The sequence below is a fragment of the Gouania willdenowi genome, chromosome 1 (genome assembly GCF_900634775.1).
Source record: "Gouania willdenowi chromosome 1, fGouWil2.1, whole genome shotgun sequence".
NCBI classification, from domain to species: domain Eukaryota; kingdom Metazoa; phylum Chordata; class Actinopteri; order Blenniiformes; family Gobiesocidae; genus Gouania; species Gouania willdenowi.
This window is the reverse complement of record NC_041044.1, coordinates 31,217,953-31,235,477: the sequence shown is the minus strand read 5'-3', so window position 1 is coordinate 31,235,477 and position 17,525 is coordinate 31,217,953.

Sequence of the window (17,525 nt, the reverse complement as noted above, 5' to 3'; positions counted from 1 at the left end):
TTGGTTGACTTGATTGCACAGAGCACAGACTCAGCAGGGATTAGATATATGATGGTAAAATCAAATTTATGCATTTGTACTGGCTACAACTGTCGTTCAACTGGCGCTGAACTATCTGAACCAAAACATAAAAACGAATCATCTGTTGATTCGGCTTGGTTACAGAAACTGTTAAAACAGTCGCATATTCAATCATCTAAACACTTGTTAAAACTATTTCCAGTATGTGGGCTTTACAGTGTCACAGCACATCATCAACCCAAGCATGGCCGCCCATCACAGCTGCACATGCACGCAGAATCATGAAAGTCATAAAAAAGTCATAAAAGGCAAACTGTCGGTGTTGGGTCGTTTTTAAATGATTTGGCAGTTTTAAAGGTAATATCCTGCTAGCAGTGATTGCTGTTTTCTGCTGAATGCAAGCCAGGATCATTACTGTCTGTAACTGATTTACTTTACATGGGTAAAATAAAGCTGTGTCGCTGTCTCTGGTGTTCTGGATTGAATAAATGCTGAGATGAATTGCTTCTGCCTCTTTACTCATCCCTCCCGCCTCAAATTTGTTATATTTTTTCCTATTATAGTTTTTTTAAATCATTAATTAGGATAAACTCCTCCCTTACACAGTCTACAGCATCTTTGAATTCCCCTGTAGGGTGAGTGTTTTCCCTACGAATGGCTTGCATTTACTGTGAAAAAGGGGATCGGTTGCACTCCATAGACAGCATGTCTATCCCTCTGGGAAATTCAGGAAAACAGGTTTTTGCACAAAAATCATTTCACAAAAGGGATTCCCACATGACAACAACATGATAAGCATACACAAAATACCCCCCCCCCCCCCCCCAGAGAAATACTGACACAGCCAGTCGGCAGATGTGAAACAAAACATCTCTTCTTGCCACACCAGTGAGCTTTAAAGGGACAGTACAGGAACATACATTTAGACAAAACTGACAAAAATTGGCATTGAGTATAAAAACTTCATACATTTGATGTGTTTTTCTACATTGCCTCGTATGAATGGGTATGAATTGTGATTGAATGCTGGTGGTGGTCAGAGGTGCAATAGGTGCATACTGACAGCCACGCATATTTCAGTATGCCACAGGGCAGCTGTAGCTACAATGTAGCTTACCATTACTGGTATGACTGGTGTGAGAGGAAATGCAGTTGAGAATACTGTATACTGGTCTTAAGTGTTAAGCAGCACTTGTAAAAATAAGGTAGTTTGTGTCTTGCATGAACACAAGTTTGAAAGATTTTTAAAGTGCTTTTTCACGGTTCGTTCGGGTTTGCAGTTCATGCTTTGCTCGGGTTTTATGGTTCACTTGTGGGTCGTGCTTCATGGTTCATTTGTGGTTCATGGTTCGTTTATGCTTCGTTCAGGGTTCCTGGGTGTGTGGTTTGTTTGTCATTCTTTGGGTTTTGTGGTTCGTTGGCAATTCGTGTTTCACTCGGGTTTTGTGGTTCATAGTTGATTTGTGCTTCGTTCAGGATTCGTGCTTTTCCATGCTTCATTCATTCTTTTTGGTTCGCGGTTCGTTTGTGGTTCGGGTTTTGTGGTTTGTTTGTGGTTCTTTTGTGGTTTATGGTTCATTTTTGTTTTGTTCAGGATTCCTGCTTTTTTGTGGTTTGTTCGGGTTGGTGGTTCGTTTGTGGTTTATGCTTCGCTCGGTTTCTGTGCTTTTTGGTTTGCAGTTTGTTTGCGTTTCGTGCTTTATTCGGCTGTTGTGGTTTGTTTGTGGTTCTTGGTTCATTCGTGCTTCGTGCAGGGTTTATGCTTTTTTACAAGCTTTGTGGTTTGTTTGGGTTTGTGGTTCGTTTGTGTTTCGTTCGTGGTTATATGGCTCTTTCAGGATTGGTATTCCATTTCGGTTTGTTTCTGGTTTGTTTGAATTTTGAACCCACAGTTTATTCGAACCACATACTCTGAAAAAAATCATTCTCCTTCTTCTGTCTTACTCTAACTCGTCCCACGGTTTTCAATTGATTTGGGCAAGTAAGAAATCCTGAAAAGGTAAATAGATGAAGTCTGTATCACACAACATAGCATCTCTAATAATGGCGATAGGTGGGGATAACAATGTTAAAGCAGAACTAAGTAACTTTTTCACTTTATTAAATCCTTCTTTTAGTCCCTGTGAGAGTAATAAAGTGCTGTCTCTGGCCAGAAAACCGCACTTGCAACTTTCCTGCCTCCGACCCGGTGGCAAGACACGCTGCTTTACGGCAGCCCAATACAAACTAATGCTAGATTATGACCAGCCCCGTGGATGCACTCGGTTTTCTACAAATTCACTTTTCTCAAATCATGGCAGAACCAGCAAAAAAAAAGGCAGGGATGACCTTTGTCCGAGGAACGGAGCAACTCCATCCAGTGACAGCTCAGCAGCAACACACAGCAGCACACGCACTAGTTTACGACAGTGACATAACCAAAAGGGACCTTTTGTATGTATGTGTGTGTATATATAAATATACACACACATACATACACATATTTATTTTACCTTTAAAATAGTATATCTATAATACAAATAAAATAATATAATTAGAAAAAATATTAACAATAATTAAAAATAATTAATATAAAATAAAAAGTGAATAAAATAAAAAAATTTAAAAATGTGTCTATATATGTAAATGGATGTGTGTGTGTATGTATGCTATATATTTGCACAGATGTTGGTAAACACGCATAGACACGTAAAATCTCACAGGACGCTCTCTACCCCCATGTCAACTCTTTCTTCTCCAACCCCTAACCCTTTTTTTCTTTCACATCCACACAACACCCCCCTCCCCATCCTACACTTAAAATAACCACCCCTTTCTTGTCTTTCTTTTCTGATAGTGTTTGTTGTTGTAGTATGTTTGTGCTTTTCACTAACCTTTTCAATCCAGCCCCTTACCCTGCGGTGATTGCATGATAAGTATTTCTCCTCTTTTTATCCTGCATCCAAGCTCTCTACGACACTGCTGTGCACCAATGCGTACAGACTTCGGTAAATGCTTACATTTGTATGAACTAATCACCATTACTTTCCATGTCTCACTTTTCAATAATATCCTGGCATTCGCTTGCAGGCTAAAAAGATCAAGATATTTGATTATGTATCGAGATTAAATGCAGAAATTATCTTCTTTCAAGAAACTCACTTACTTAAATCAGAAGAAAAATCTCTGACAGACTCAAATTTTAGCAAGATATATAATTCATGATTCCAAACAAAGAGGAGTCTCTGTTCTTTTCAACAGAAGATTACTCTTTAACATAATCAACTCCACCATAGACCCAGAGGGTAGATATATTATTATCAAAATGGTAATCTACAATAAATGTTTCACAATTCTAAATCTCTATGCCCCCAATAATGACGACCCTGATTTCTTCCATAGAGCTTTTTCGGAGGTATCAGACCTTTCTGCAGACTCATCATTAATCATCGGAGGTGACTTCAATCTGGCACTCAACACATCATTGGACAGGTCGAGTAAGTGCCCGAATACAAAACCATCCCAATCTGCTAAAGTACTAATGAATTACATGTAAGGTTTTGAAATAGGAGACGTATGGAGACTGAACTAAAAAAGAATACACCTTCTTCTCCCCTGTACATAAATCCTTTTCCCGAATTGACTTCTTTCTTTCAAACAATTCCATTGCACATAAGAATTCCTCTAAAATACATCCTATAATTATTAGCGATCATGCGCCAATATCCCTCACCCTGAAGTGTGACTCTAAGCAGAAATTATCCTCTCTGTGGCGCTTTAATACTTCATTACTTAATGACAGTGAATTTGAAAAAATTATAAGAAAAGAATGGGAGGACTTTCTGTTAACAAACGATTCTCTGGAAATGTCATCGTCCTTACTTTGGGAAACCGGCACGGCTGTCATCAGAGGGAAGATTATATCATACTCTTCTTAAAAGAAAAAACAGGAACAGATAGCAGAAAAAACAATCGAAGAAAAAATTAAGAAAGGTGGTGGGGTAGATGTCTTGGGGGGCCTTGGCGTTGGGGGGTTGGGGGCGGTGGCGGAGTGCGCCGGCTCCTCGGCTTCTAGGTGCTTTCTCGGGTGTGTATGTTTGGGGGCGGGTGACTGCCTCTCGGCTCGGTGTCTTTGGGGTGTCTGGGGGGCTACTCGGCCGGGGTGGGTTGCCTGGGCTCCCTGGCCCCCGCTTTTTCTTCTACTCTGGCTGCGTCCTCGAGTCCGGGGCAGCGCTTGGGTTTACAGTGGCAGTATCTTGCACATACATCGGTCTACGATGCACTAGCATGCCTTGGACTGTGGGATAAAACTTGTAGTGGGCTTAACTTTAGACACGTTGATCCCAAATACCTGTTTCAGGTATTACCACTCACTCCTTCCCTCTGCCCACAGCCACCACCATTATAGTTAAGCCTCACGCCTACAACTTCACATCTCACTCTCACTTTACAGTAATCAACTCCTCCCCACCCTTCCATATCTCTACCTTGAATCGCTCCTCCCTGCTCTCATCCCCCTCCACCTCCCCCCACCACCTCACCTAGGTGTAACACTGCCCTCTCTAAGTGTTTCTTACCCTTCCTTAGGGAGGGCTGGTGATGGACACAATTATGCAATAAAATAATGCAATTTATTTAATTGCAATAACAAACAAAAAAAAAAAAACATGCATTGCTGTCTAAAAAAAGATTGCACTTCTTGTAGTGTTGACCTTTGACAGCATGTGCAGACAAAAAAAAAAAAAAGGAAATGCGTTATTAGAATACATTTCATACGTATTTTGCTTCACTAGTAAAGTATACTCGTGCTTGAGGAAACTAAAATTGAGTACATGTCCTTAACATTTGAGCACTAGTCAAGCTTAACTATGGTTGATATCACTGATATCACATTTTTTTGTTTTAAAAACAAAATTATGTCTGAATGAATTATAAGAACATTCCCTCATTTTCTCTATTGTTGTTTTAAGAGTTAAAATTCTCATCATCTTCATCTTTCTTTATAACACACTATTCTTTGTGATGACAATGTGTTTTCTTAAGAAATATTAGGAAAGATAGGCCACAGCTGTCCGACCACATCACAAATGGCCACAGCCAGTAATAACAAGAGAGCCTGCTCTTATCTTGTTGTAGCGCTATTATCAGTTCAATCACAGTCTCAGTCCTCAGTCACTAAGGTAACAGAAAGCAGAAAATACTGTGCTGCACTTCAAAGTTGTTAATCATTTATGAATGATGAGGCTTCCTCTGAAGTCTCTAATCAGGGAATGTGAAATTGTCCTGGTCTTGCTGGGAAGGGGCATTCTTCGGTGGATAAATTAATCTAGTTTTTGGTTATAGATGGAGCATGATTCTATAACAATGCAGAACGGCTAACTCGCTTTTGTGTGTGTGTGTGTGTGTGGTTTTGTGCAAAACAGACTTCTTTATCAATGTTTGTGAAATTAAACAACTTCCAGTTAGTTTAGCATGAAAATGATCAAACATAAAATGTAGATTATGTTTTCACGGTGAACAAAAAGGATTGGAATCAAATCCAAATTGAAATGTGAATTGTTCATGGGTATTTATGCAGATACACAACTCATTATTAATGCAGATACACTACTCGTTATTAATGCAGATACCCTAACATTTTTCATTCAATCTGCCTAAAAATATATAGTATTCTTTGAAAAATGAAGTATGTAATGATCTGAAAATTATAATGAATTACTACAGTGATTCAAATAGCATCATGATTATTGGAAGCTGTTACTGAACATTTTTTTTTATTGCACTTTTAATATCCTGCAATGGATAAAAGCTGGGCAGAAACGTGATGCTTCCTTAATATTTGCCTGCGGCTGCTACAAAATCCATTGTTTTAACTGTGGGCTTTAATTTTATATTACATTAGTGCAACTGTGAAATACAGGCTTCTTCTTCTTCTTCTTCTTCTTCTAACCTAATACATTTCTGTTACTTTCCATTGTTGCATGTTTTTTGTTTTCTAATAATCATAACAAAGTCTTATTATCCCAATTTCATGTCAGTGGTGGTTGATTTACATGAATAAAGACTGTTGCATAAGTACAACATCACAAGGTTAATAAGTATTAATCCCTCAAAGAGTTAGATGTTCATTACTGTTGCATGAACCTGAATTCATTTCCATTATTTCTGAATGTCTTTGTGGTTTTTAAAGGTGGATTTTTGCCCAATTGTATTCATGGCTTTGAGGGAAATTGTGATTTATTGGAACATAATTTTGACACGCATGGTTTTGCATTTTTAGTCTTCAGTAAATCAGTACTAACTGTTTTTAGCATCAGCAATCTTGGGTTAGGCACATTAGGTCTATTTAACTGCTCTCAACATAGAATTTCTTTACAGCAGATAATTGGATCTTAGTGCTTTGGGTGAGGTTTAGTTATAAAGTATTTTTACTGTAATGCATTTTACTTGTCAGCTATATACAGCACTAAGGAGACAAATCATTCTACGTTGACCTCTCCTAAAAAGCTGAGGTTTATACTTTTGGGGAAACCTGTAGAGACGATAGCAGAGTTTGCCTCTCTTCACACTGCCTTTACTTGACAGCACAGGGACGACCAGACAGAAGAGGTGACAGCATTGTTACCTCCACCAAGGAGGTAAAATGTTCACCAGTGTTTATTTATTTGTTTGTTTGGTTGGTTGGTTGGTTGTTACCAGGTTAACGCCAAAAGTACTGAACAAACTTTGTCAAAATTGTAACCAAAGATAGACTCTCCATAAAATTTTGGAGGGGATCTGAACATGGGCGGGGCCAAAGGAGTGGCCCAGGTTGGCACATGCCACCCCTAAAATCTGATTGGCCACCCCAAGTGCCACCCCTTCCAGATTCACAAAAGAAACCTTTATACTGGGTAGGAACTTTCGGAGCTGGCATTTGATCCACACGCAGATATGATAAAATATTTTATAGCATTAGCTACATATCACATGCTTTTTTTTTTATCTTTAGATGTTTAACATGTTTTGTTGCTTCAACATATAAGGGAAATGCCCATGTTGCAAATAATTATATCATTCAGGGTAAACAGTCTTATTAACTGGGATTTAATATGGTTGTTTTATTATATTATATTATTTAGTGTGCCACCATAATCTGAGTCTGTGCCCCTGCAGTGCCCCCTAACCAAGATTTCCTAGTCCTGATTACTGAACCAGATAACTGCTAATATTTAATAACTTGGCGGCAATGTGTGCTCTCTGACTGCTCTTTTAACTATATATCTTTATCCTAATTTAAGCGATTTAATGTGTTTAAAGATGTTGGACATTACTTTACTCATTGTCTGTTAGTCGCTAGAAAAAAGGTATCTAAACAGAAAACCAACCATCTTGTTTTTTTGTGTTTTATACAATTAGGCTATTAGTAATGAAGCCTCAGTCTGTAAATATAATGTTACTATTCTACCATGTGTTAGTTAAAGGTATAGCAGACAATGTTTTTGGTTTCTAATTCCGGGTGGATCATCAAGACTATTGGTCCTCCCAGTTGTCTGTTATTCTGGTGATATGTTTATGTAAGGACGTACGTGCTCGTGCCCGGTGCGCACCGGGTCCTTTGAAAATGGATTTCCACTTACCGGTGGCGAGTCTGACGTAGTAGGAAAAGTGCAAATCTTCTTTTGGAAGGTAAGCTTGCATCAGCAATGCCGACTCCATCTTGTAAACAGAGCTGTGCACGAGGAAAACTGGACTCAACGTGCACGCTCTCTCGCGCACGTAGGCGTTCCCTCTTGGAAGCAGGTAGTGTGTTGCACGTGCAGAGGGTGTTTCTTTTCCATACTAAGATGCCTAAAAATCTAACAGCTATACCTGTATTGGGATCAGGCTTTAAAATTATTAATAGCTGTTATAAAAGCTGTAATACTTTTCTCTGGGCTGTAATGCTCTTTGCCTCGGTAGCCAACCGCCGTAAAACTACACAGAAGAAGAAGAAGAATTAAAACACTTTTCAGTAGCTGCACATGTGATGTGATATTTTGCATAAGACCCACAATTAGGCATAACAGGCTACAATAAGAATGATGATTATACAGCTGTGGATGTCTATGTTTTTTTTTAAGCAGCATAATTTTTTTCTCTCAGCTTTTGTGTTTAAATTCTAATTACCTGCTGTGGTGTGTAACTATAACGTGCTTGTTTACTTCTGGTTCACCAGGGGCATCTTTGCTAAATTCATTAAAGAATGTAACACAGTTTCTCCTGCATGCTTTGACCAAAGAATTTAAAAATACAGCAATAATATACATACATTTACAGTGGAGTGATTTTTAAGGTAAAACTTTGTAAGCTATCACGGGCAAAACAAGTACGGTGTGCTCATTTAATGTAGCTGTAACTAGTTTCCAACCTGTCAGTCAAATCTAAAAAAGAAGTGTAAGATAATTGTCTGTGAGACAGCCTTAGGGATAATGTTGCCCATACAGTATGCACTGTTTGTTTGCTTCTATACATTTGTATGCCTGGAGCAGTCTGTAGTGTTCTGTACATTCAGTACATAACACAGACTGTGTGAGGATGAAGAAAAAATCACTTTCAATGAAATACACCACACAAAACCCTGCAATTCTTCTACCAACATAAAATGGCATAGCAGTTTACACAAATATGGGCTAAATAAATGTTTTACTTTCTGTTTCATAATGACTAATTACTATGCAGTTTGTTTGTACTACAGACTTATGAAATATAAAACAAGCTCATTAATGCTCTGTTGCTCTAGAATGAAATTAATACTCAATAGTGAGAATATGTGCAAACATTGCACCAGCTAAAGCTTTTCATATGCTATGTTAGATATGAAGAAACAGCATTTTGATGTGATGCATCTTTACAATCTATTTTTCCCATTTTTCTTTATTTCTATACACTTTTTCAAAGTCATAAATATATGTGATTGAACCCAAGATTAATTAATTCTAAGGATTTTTAGGTTTGTAAGTTTGTAAGTCTTTATTATTCAGTTTCCATTCTTCCATATTAACACCGCATGGTGATTTCCTTCAAAGTAGTACAGACAAGCTCTCTCAACACTTGAAAACACTTTTAATTTGTAAAATCCCTACATTTTATGAAGACTTTAATTAAAATGAGCCAAGTTAAACAAAAAAGAAGAGATTTGTTTTGTGTTTTTTTTTTCCGAGAGACGTGAATAGGTCACGTTCTCCCCCTGTCCAGTCAGAGGTTTTCCATGTAAACCTCAATTCGGAAATACTATTTCCATGTAAACACATAGCAGAGCACTTTAATTCTGAATATTTTTCATATTTTTATATTTTTAGGCATTTAGCTCTAAATCACACACATTTGGGCCCTCAGACATCAAATTACTATAACTGCACCTTAGCTATTGTTTACATCCAACTTTTTTTATTCTCAATCTCTATTTTTCCATCAGATGAATATCAAAGCTTGAGTAATGATGAAGCAACGAGATTTATATTTTGAAGAATGCTTTCGTTTTCGGTATGACATATTGAAGTATAAGAAATACATAAACCTTAGGACTGCTCAGTGAAACCATGTGGGAATGGCTTTTGTGCTTTTAAAGTTACAAAGTCCAATGAGTGGCTACATAAAGAGTATTTACCGAGCTGGGTAAATGGACATTTTATGAGCATTGACATCAATGTGAGCATAAAAGTTATTTGTATTTTTCAAAGCATTTTTGTTTACCAAAGCAGGTCTAAAGTTAAAGTAGGGTAAATAAAGTACAGTAGCAAACCACTTTTCTGCAGGAAGTAACATTAACAACGGTTATAAAACCCTGTTTATCTCATTCCATCAACAACCCAGTATGATAAAAAAAAAAAAACAACAGTATTTGGTTCACAATCAAAAAAATAAATCTTAAAACTAAATGTGGAAAAAAAGCCCAAATGTTTGTAAGAGGGAATCAAAAGCAACGTACTGTACATTTTAGGAGATCAACAGAAGTACTGAAGTGACAACCTATATTGAGTGACTTTGGAGCGCTTCTTGACAGTTGTGGAGATTGTTTAGGTCAATGTTTGAGAGGAAAAAAACAATTTTATTGTGGTTTTATCTGACTCAAACTGTCATTTGACAGTTAAATACTTCATTAACTTAAACTTTGAACGTTTACTATTGACCCTAATCCTAGTAGTACTTCATTTTTGCTAAACCTAGTTTACAAGGAGTTATTTTTAAAATGCGTAATGACTATAATCTGTGTATATACTGTATATTATGCCATGAAAGATTCTCTTTTATTTTGGAGAGGACCTGGATCAATACACTGATTCTGGATCAGTTTCAAAATTCAAAAAATTTGTCATTAAATTTAAAAAATGTCTCGGTTTGAATCTGATCGATCTTTATTAATTTTAAATCAGTTATGTTGGGTTGCTTCTTCAGCTTATCCAACATGTATATCTGGATCAGATTTAGATTGCGCATTTCATCGCAATTTTGGAGGAAAATTGGATACGTTTGGACCTACTGTATTGTTGTTTTTTTGTTTTTTTAACCTACTGTATTGTTAATTGTTGTTGTTGTTGGATAATACCGTGTCGCAACCAACTTGAATAGGTGCATACCGTCACCTACTGTACTGGAGTGTGCTATCTACTTCAGGTAAAACAACAACAACAAACCTTCGACATCATGTGCAGACAAAGTAAAAAAAAAACAACAACTACGAACCAGTGGTTGTACTTAGCGTACCACCGTTAGTATACTAAAAATCTTGAAGCAGTCCATCATTATTACAATAGTTGCATTTCCATTACCCTTGGAAATGTGCAAAATCTAAATCGAAAAGAAAAATATCGCAAAAAAGTTTTTATGCTTTCATGAGGAGGAATTTCAAACATTTAAATATTGAAATGTGTCGCAAAAGTATTATGGAAACACTTTTTCCGCAGAATATGACATACATGGTCTCATGACGTGAGGTACCTGGTCACAAAACATGGCATGGTACGTGTAAACAGAAGAAGAGACCCTGACATTTCTTAGCTTTATCATCCTTTATAATTATTAGTGCCACATTAGACGTGAAACAACAAAGGAATACGGAGCGTTATAAGCTGAGATTTCATGGGAGTTATGAGGCTCCTCCCCAAAACAACATTCAATGGAAACATTTAGAAACATCGCTTTTATTTTGCGAACATCTGTAATGGAAACCCAGCTTCTGAGTGCTCATGTTTTAATTGATTTTGAAAAATACTTTCAGAAATTGTAATGATTGTATACTCAGTGATCATGCAGGCCTTAAACCATAAACATGAACATGGAGGTGGTTAGACTTTGAGGCGTTCTTTCTGTGTGCTGATTTAAACATCACCCCTTGACCCCCATTAGAATAAGTCTTTTAAAAATTGCATGAGTTAAACCGTGGTCAAAGAGGTTTGTACGTCTTAAAGGGGACATATCATGCTAAATCCACTTTTTTAGCCCTTAAATGCATTTTTGTTGTATATTTAGAGTGTTTAGAAGTACAGAAAAGTTCAAATTAGTCTCTTCAGGTGCTCCGTAGATATCTTTATATTCTGTTTTGCTCATATTTTTCAATCTGTTTCGATTTTTCGATTCTCTATTACGTTTTTTGAACAATAACGTCACAGTATTTGCAGAGGAACTGCCAAATTAGGACATCAACTCCAGGCCCAACACTTCGAGCAATCCGCCATTTTTATTTCTCGCTTTTATTTTGTCGTCCAAGCTCAAGGATGCCGAAGTTACGAGAGGATAAGTCAAAATGTTCGGTTGTTGGATGTAGTAACCCATTACACCGTCTTCCAGCATCAGAACCTTTTCAAAGTGCCTGGTTGAGTTTTATTTTTCACGGAAATGTACCCACATCTGTGGGTAAGGTCATTTTTGTGTGCATGAAGCACTTCAAGGATGACTGCTTCTGCAACCTCCGCCAGTATAAAGAAGGATTTGCCGGAAGACTTTGTCTGATTGAGGGTTCAATTCCTTCTATCTTTGGAGACGAAGAACAGAGCACTTCGGTAAGCTGTAAATAACGCTAAAAAGTGTGATGATAAGACGTCCCTGTCATTGTTTTGTTAGCATTAGCAGTTGCACCGTCTTCATATGTTAGCGCTGTGTGCTCGCTTCATTTTCATCTCGCTCCGCCGGGTCCGACTCTGGCTCGAACATGTAAGGCTGGATGGACAAGTCTTCCGTTGTTGACATTTTGTAAATAACGTGTGAATAAACATTTTCTGCGCCGCTACATAATCGTATCTCTTCTATCAAACTACAAAAATGGCCGAACAGGGTGGTGTTGAACCGAGTGTCACCTCTGCAACCTCGAGAGGGGGAGGGGTATCAAGTGTCTCGTTTGCATTTAAAGAGGTCGCACCAAAACGAGTTGCTCTTAGAAGCACATCAGAAAAGGGTAGAAAAGGGGCCTGTGGAGCTATAATAATGAGGAATTCAGACCCAAGCATTGCAGTTCCGCTTTGTATAGACCACAACTGTATGATTTATATGTAAAAAGGAAGGATTTAAAGGTATGATATGTCTCCTTTAAATTAAATGTTAAACACCACTAAATACATTACATATAACATTGTAATATGTTGCATACATTCCTTTTTATTTTCTGATGATGTTCCATCTGTCTGATATTTAAAAAAATAAGCTGTTCTAATGTATGAAGCCCCTGGAGGTGTAAAACCCCCCTCAGAGAGGACGACAGCTCTTTTCCTCAATTTACATTATATCTCCAATTTTCTGCATGCACATCAGAAGCAGTTTAGGACTCACATTGAAACAACACAGTGAAGACTGCAATGTCTCTTCACCAGATGTGATTGTACCATAATAAGATTAGTCAGGTTTTGTTGACCTTTTTTCCCCTGAATTTTTGCATTTATTACAATTGCGTTAAAAATGTTTTAAATGTTTCCAGTAGTGAAATTACAAACTAATATTCAATAGTTGTTAAAATAACCACAAGGAGTCACTTCATGCTTTCACGCTGCAAACAAATAATTACTTTATGCAAAAACAATTGTGAGTCAAAATGTCACGGTATAGAGCAGCCAGTGGCCCTGCCTTTTATTAATTTGCTTTCTTCTTATCAACCGTTTTCCTTCATATGTCTCATTTGCATTCAGGCGCAAACAAAACAAAAAAAAAAGTGGGCGAGAAAAACAGAAGAATGAGCACAATGCAGGTGAGCACTCCTGTTTTATTTATAAAGCCTCTTCCGGGCTTGATGGAGACAAATTACCTTTTAACAATGTGAAATAGAATTTTGTTTACAAGGCGGCGTTTCTTCCTGCTTTTTAAAATGAGATTTTTCACAGCCTCCTCATTTGTATCTCACAGCATTATCGTCTCAATCTTTCAAAACTAATCAGTCTCAAGAGAAGAACAGGAAAAATAGAGAGTGGGATGAATAACTGATCTGTAAGAAAAAAGCCATTAGGTGTGTTTATGAATGCACAGCGCATCCGACCTAAACACCCTCCTCCTCCTATGTCCTCCTCCTTTTTTAAGGCATATTGGTTACATTTCTTTCAACTTTCTTTCAATGAAAGCCCTTTGCAGCCTGCACTTCTGAGAGGCCACGTTTGAAAGGCCGTCCTTGGTTGAATTTGACTAATGCTGCACACAATCTGTAAAGCGATGGCAGGCAATAAAAGGATGGAGTGGAAAAACACTCAACTAAAACACAACCTTATCAGCACACTACACAGCGCTACTATTCCTTAGCCAGAATCCATTTCATAGATTATTATGATGTGCTATGAAATCAAACGCAGCAAAGTGTCAAGAAAATGTGGTGAGGTGAGGTTTTTGATCATGGAAATGTTTGCTTCAGTTCTTACTGAATATTTATTCTTTCAATGTTGCTTGTCATTGTTTCAACTTTAATCTCATACTGTTTGAACATAGTGGTGTTTTTTTTTTTGCAATAGTGTATAGCTAAAAAATATATGGCAGATCTTGGAAAAGTCATATCGGGGATATAATGCATTATTTTCAAAAAGTGTGTGAAGATGCGTTTCCTCTGTGTTACTTAAGAAAATTCCAATATTCCATCTCAATTTTCCATTTCCATTACTTTTGCAACCGACTGCTGTTAAAATGTTTTCATCCAGTAAAATCCTACAGAGATAATGTGAGGATATTAACTGATTTTTTTATTCAAATATCGACTCCGTCCAGTCAATTTATGTTTTCAGTTGTAGGCTACCAGTTCTGATACCTAAAATTCTTATTTACTTGAGAGATGTTAAACCAGAACATAGCGTGGGTGTTTTTTTCACATGACGATCACACATTTTTTTTCAGGTTTTCATCAAAACATAACAGTTAAGTAGAGTGCAACAACCAAACCAACACAGACCAGAGAAAGGCAGAAGTCTAAATATTAAATCAAATTGCTGAAGTTTCACTGTATTTGAGCAAATTCATTAAAGGCACAACAAATACAATTAATGCATGTAAAGAGTATACATAGTAATAATAATTAAAAAAAAATGTTGAAGGTAAATTGAGACAGCGTAAATAAATAATTAATGACAATAATTTAAAAGATAAATGAGAGAATCTCATTGTTAGTTGCCATAGAAAAAGAGAAAAGTACAGCAAAGTTATAGGAAACATTCAGAGTCCCTGATGGGACACAAATTATTTATTTTTGGAAACGTAAAAGTACTACACGAGCGCGTAAAGCTATTACGTGCCCTCATAAAAGTTCTGCACGGTGAAAAAATATGCGTGAAAAAACATCCTCTCAAAAAAGTTTATGCGCTCACATAAACAAACTTTAAAAGCCAAAAACTTAAACGGAGTACTTCTAAGTTTTACCAATGCAAATATATACTGTATGGTTACATGGAGGTGGCGCTGGTGTTGCGCTCGCCTGATGTTGACCACATTCATGCGTAACAGATTTAAGGTGCAACACCGGCATCACGTGTAATTTTTGCGCGCTCAACAAAGTCATCTCAATGCGCTTATCAAAATATAAAATTCATAATAAGAAAGCAAAAACCCAACAAGATCCACATGAACAAGCGTTTAGCGACAGTGGGAAGAAACAACTCCCTTTTAACAGGAAGAAATCTTCAGCAGAACCAGGTTCAGAGGTGGAGAACATCTGCTGCGACTGGTTGGGGTTAGTGGACAGAAGGACCAACAGAACAGGATAGAGAGATAGAACATCAGAGTGTCTCAGACTAGTTGAGCCGTGAACCACAGATCAGGAACTGCCATCATCAGCTTTACGACACCTGAAACAGAGAAGAGAGAGTAGAGCGAGGAGAAGGCACTGACTGCAGAAAACCATGATACATTATTATCAAGTCAGCCTGCCTTGGCCTTGGCCCTCACTCCCAGTGGATTAGTCAACGCTTATTAGAAAGGTGACGAATATCTTCCCGTTTATTGGTAAGATAACAGCGACTGCAAGGTTTGTAAATGCGACCGTTCACAGACAAGCCCATGTCCGCTCTAGTGGTTAGGTTAATGCTATTATACGATATACGCTTCAGCATATGAGTAAGTTTTGAGTTTAGGCCTTAAAGGTGAAAACACGCAGCATTTACATATTCTGAGGAAATAAGGCTGCAATGCTATTGAATAATATTGGCTTGGGTTCCCTTAAAATAATCATTTTTTTAAATGATAGTTCTTTGCCGTATTTTGCATGCTGACTAAAAAAAGACGGAAGAAACATGCAAATTTGATTAAATTGAAAGAATTTTGAAAGTTGACATTTTATGATAATTAAAAAAGAGCAAAGGCAACACAGTCTCGTCTATATTGGAAAAGCTGTCGCTGACAAATTGATTCTAAATTACAAATGGCAAATTGATTCGTCATTGTCAGTTTACATGAATCAGTTTAAGCAAATTAATTGAAGTTTTATTTCATGCTCGGGATGAGGCACTGTAACTTTGTGCTCTGACTGATTGCAGTCCCGTTGACATCCATCTACTCTGAAGATGTTCTTTGAAAAGTGAAGGCTTGTGACGGATCTGAATTTATTGAGAAGCCGCAGTTTTCTTAAATTGTTCACATCAAAGGCCATTGTTGTTGACTTTGATTCATGCGTCTGACTCTAATCAAAGTCGACATAGAGTTTTAGATTTATAGATTACAGTCAGTTCTGGTCACAGATGACACATTTCACAATAGAGCAGTGAAACATTGAGTTAGAAAAAAAATGAGCAGGTTTTAGTGGCTGTGGAGGAATAGATTTGATGTGAGAAAAGCTGCACTGAATTAAAAGCCTTTTGGCAAAGGTCACCTTCAAGTATCATGATTCTCCAGAGTAATTTCCGTACTGAATTACTGATTCAGGAGTTTGAACAACAGTACCAAACATGCATTAATTCCTGTGCAACTCTTAATTAATTAGCCTGAAGGACATAGGGCTCACACAGAACAAGCCATGCTCTGAGAATGGAAGTAACGCACACTGAATGCACTCTAATAAAATCATTAACGATTGGATCTGTTTTAAGAAAGCACGATTCTGCCGCCCTCATGGCTTGAATGTTGCAACAGAAGCAAAACTGGACGTTCTGCTACCCTTTAAATCATAAAGCAATGTACACATTTATTAACAAACAGCTGTTCATTGTGTAAAAGAAAAGATGGTGAAATACTAAACAATGTAAGGAAAATCCACCCCCAAATACACAGGAAAAATCTTTATTAATAAAACAGTACTGCAGGGTTTCTCAAATGGGGGTACGTGTACCACTAGGGGTACGCAGTGGCACTACTGAGGGTTCTTGAGAGAGAGAGAGAGAGAGAGAGAGAGAGAGAGAGAGAGAGAGAGAGAGAGAGAGAGTGGAAAAATTAACAAATAAAGTGTCAGTCTTGGTCCCAGCCCAGACGTGAGATGACTGGAAATTATAAAAACTATAGAAATGTAGCCTATTCAATCTATTCAAGAGCCACTAAATCAGTTTTTTTCAACCTTGGGGTCCGGGCCCTCTTTTGGGGTCACCTGTGGTTTAAATGGGGTTGTCTGAAATTTCTAAAAAATGTAAGTAGATTTTTAAAATTTTAAAATCACTGTTCTTTTTTAAAATTTAAACAACACACAATGTTAAACAACTGTATTTCTATACTTTCACTTTGTGAAACATGAAACTTGTTCAACTAAAATGCAGTTAAAAAAAAAATCTGAGCTCAGACATGATCAAAAACTAATTCTAGAAAAAAATGTCTTTGGGAACGCCAGAAATTCTTTATATCAAAATGGGAACCGCTGCAATAATGACTGTTTCTGTCTACTTGTTTACAAAATGAGATTCTTTAAAATGGTTTCCTTACTCCAAACACGTTTATGTTGTATAATGAAATCTATGAAACCACGCAGAAGTCTTTCCGTGGAAATCCTTTAATGGACTTTGCCTTGTTCAGGTTGTAGGTCACATGTAGCCCTAAATGCCATAAGAATTATTTATTATTTGAACACTCAAGATTTTAAAGATCGTTGTTCTACAGATAGTACATTACTCTTGTATATAACTGATTAA